Below are 3,252 nucleotides of genomic sequence, written 5' to 3'. Positions count from 1 at the left end.
TTGCAAAACCTCTCTAGAGGTGAACCAAGCTGGCCTCAAGAACATAAAGTAGCCAGGTCCAGAGCTTAATTGTTCTTCAGTTACTTCAGTCGTGTCCAACTCTTCATGACGCCATTTGGGGTCTTCTTGGCAGAGATGCTTGAGCGGTTTGCCATTTTCTTCTCTAGCTTATTTGACAGATGAGGAAACTGAGACAGACAGGGTTAATTGACTTGCCCAGGTTCACACAGCTAGTAAGTGTCTGAGACCAGGTCTTCCCACCTCCAGACCTGTGCTGTGTCCACTGCACCACCTACCTGCCCCACCAGTGTTCTTTCTACTCCATCACAATTCCACCTTGTGTATGCTAGTTTTGCTGAAATTTTAAAAATCTCTTTCTTAATTTTTGTTACAAGAAATGGCTCTCTGAATAGGGGAAGGGAGGAGGGGTATGTTTGAAAATGAAGTTTATGTAAAAAATAAAATAAACTTTTTTTTTTTAAAGCCTGTCTCTTTGGGGAATATCTCTGCTCCTCCCTCTAGCCCTTCCCAGTGATTCCTGATAAACAGCAGAAATAATCTTCAGCCTGGTGGGTACAGGTGAATCTCCTCTGTTTAATAAGACACCGAGGCAGAGAAACTCTCTAAAGCTACTATCTTAAATTTCTCTCCCACCCACGACATCTATCCAAGGTGTTAACTTCTCTCCCATCCAAGACAAAATCCAGGTAAGTGGATGCAAACAACAACCTCAATGCAGCTTGAGGAAAGCTGAGAGTTCCTTAGTCTGGGAAGCTTGTTTTGGAGGTAACAGGCTATCTCCTAAGAGTATCGGGAGCCCTCAGCACCAGGCATCTTAGATAGCTCCGAGTCAGTCTGGCTTGAAATGTTAACAGCAGCAATGTCAGGCAGAAAGCTAGAGATTCCAAGTCTCTGCTAAGCTTTCATTGATGATGAAGACCTTGACCAGAACGCAAGCTCAGTAGATGTTTTAATATGGGAGGGAAATTGCCTGCTGAAGTCCTCCCCCACCTTCAAATGCCACCTCCTCCCCGGAGTCTTCCCTGACTACTGACCCTGTTGAGAAAGGATCTTTCCTTCCTTGGACTTTATTTAGCTAGATTAAATGACAATATCTTAAGTCCCTCAGGTTTACCAAGATATCAATGACCATGACCCAGCTGTCAAGTAGCTCACAATCTGATATAGTCCCATGAGTTATTCAGGGACCACTGAGAAAGACATATTTGGTCAATGCAACCCACTTTGGGTGGTGCAAAGAGAAGACAGTAGACTTGGAGTCAGAGGACCTGGGTTTAAATCCTGCTCTGCCACTTGCTCGCTAAAAGATCTCTTAGAATCCCTAGTTTTTCTGAATACTCAGATCTCCGCAAGGGTTTTCCTGATTCCTGAGGAACAATTAAGGTTAGCACCTTCTCCAAAAAAATAGCTTGTGTTGTCTGAGTATCTACTTACAGGTTGACTCTCAAAGTCTTTGAGCCTTAATAGCTTAAAAGTGCACTAAGACTTTTGGGACACCCTATCTATGCACATATTGTCTCTAACAGTATATATAAGCTTCTTAAGGGCAGGGACTCTTTCGCTGTTTACTGAACTCCTCAGAGCCTGTCACAGAGCCTCATATAGAGTAGGTGCTTAATAAGTGATCGTTAATTGATTAGAAAAATCATTTGTGAAAGAGCTTCAGTTTCCTCATCTGTAAAATAGGAATAATAACAGCACTGACCTCCTAGGGTGGTTGTGAGGATCAAATGAGATAATAATTGGAAAGTGCTGAGCACTGTGCTTGGCCCAGAGTAGGTGCCAAATAAATCCTTCCTCCTATCCCTTCTCCTCTGATATGACAAGCAAGTGTCCAAGGAAGTAAGGGAAGACTCAGGGGATGCTGTGGTGGCCTTTATAGCAGGGTATTGCCTACCTAGCCCTTGAATCGAGCCTGTACCCTAAACTTCCAGCAGCACACAGCACAGCCCAAGGCACAGAACCTCTCTCAAGGACATGCACAACACACAAAAACACAAAGAGCAACCTGTAAGCCACCCAAGTAATCAGCTGTTCTGTTGCAAGATTCTCCCTCTCCTTCCCTCTTTCTCCCTCTCCTTTTCCTCCCTTCATCCCTCCCTCTTCTTTATCTCTCTCTCCTTCTCTCTCTCCCTCTCTTTTCCTTCCTCCCTCTTTCCTCTCTCTGCTTTTTTCTTCCCCTTCTCTTTCTTCCTCTCTCCTCCTTCTTTCTCTCCCTCTTTCTTTCTCTCCCTTCATCTCCCTCTTCACTTCCTCCCTTTGTCCCTCCCTCTACTTTATCTCTCTCCCTCCTTCTCTCTCTTCCCCCACCCCTTCCAAAGTATACAGACCAGCCTCCACAGTGTAATGAGTCAGCCTAAGATCTGACATCAGGCCAGGATCTTGGCTCTCCCTCCTTTCATCTGCTGCCTACAGCCAGCCTCAGAATGAGAGACAGGCTGGTGCCACCATTAGGGCTACTGGCAGCAGCTGCTGCTCCCCCCTCTCCCACAAATCACCAGCCCTATCTCTCTGCTTGTGGTAACAGTAGGAAGGGATTTCAAAGATGGTTGGAGGGCAATGAGGGGAAGGTGTAGTGCATTCAAAGTCTGAGTGATAGAATGAGCAGTCACAGTGTCTTAGAAAGAATACTGTATGTGGAATCAGAGGACCTGGGTTCAAATTCCAGATCTGCTACTAGTTTGCTGTGTGACCTTGGAAAAACTGCATAACTGCTCTGATTTGGGTTTTCCTCTCTGTAAAATGAGGAGGCTGGACCAGATGACCCCTCTGGTGTCTTTAAGCTCTACATCCTAGATTCCTTCTATGGTGATAGGAGAAGATAGAAGGAAAAAGGAAGATGATGGTAAGCAGTCCTTATTGTGGAGAGGATTTATCTAGGCAAGTTTACATGAAGCTCTTCTCTCTTTCTCCCTCCAGCATATGAATGACTCGAGCATGCTTATAATCCTATAATCTATGCAATGAGGCTATCCAGTAAGTCACTTCCTTCTCTGAACTTTGGTATTCTGGTATATAAAATTTGTTGACTAACTTATGCCCAAGGATGATGTGCCTTGAATTTTGGAAAAGAGTCTCTGTGTCTTTAAGCAGTATCTCCAGAGGGCATGTGAGCCTGAGGTGAGGTTGCCAAGTCTAAATGTAGTCATGTGTTTCACAGAGCACTGTGGGGAGTTGTCATCTGGATATCTTTTAATAGCCATTTTCAAGATTTTCTGAGGCCCCCAGAAG

This window comes from Notamacropus eugenii, chromosome 2, assembly GCF_028372415.1.
Source record: "Notamacropus eugenii isolate mMacEug1 chromosome 2, mMacEug1.pri_v2, whole genome shotgun sequence".
In the NCBI taxonomy this organism is placed as follows: domain Eukaryota; kingdom Metazoa; phylum Chordata; class Mammalia; order Diprotodontia; family Macropodidae; genus Notamacropus; species Notamacropus eugenii.
The sequence above is the reverse complement of the archived record's forward strand: the minus strand, read 5'-3'. Positions refer to the sequence as shown.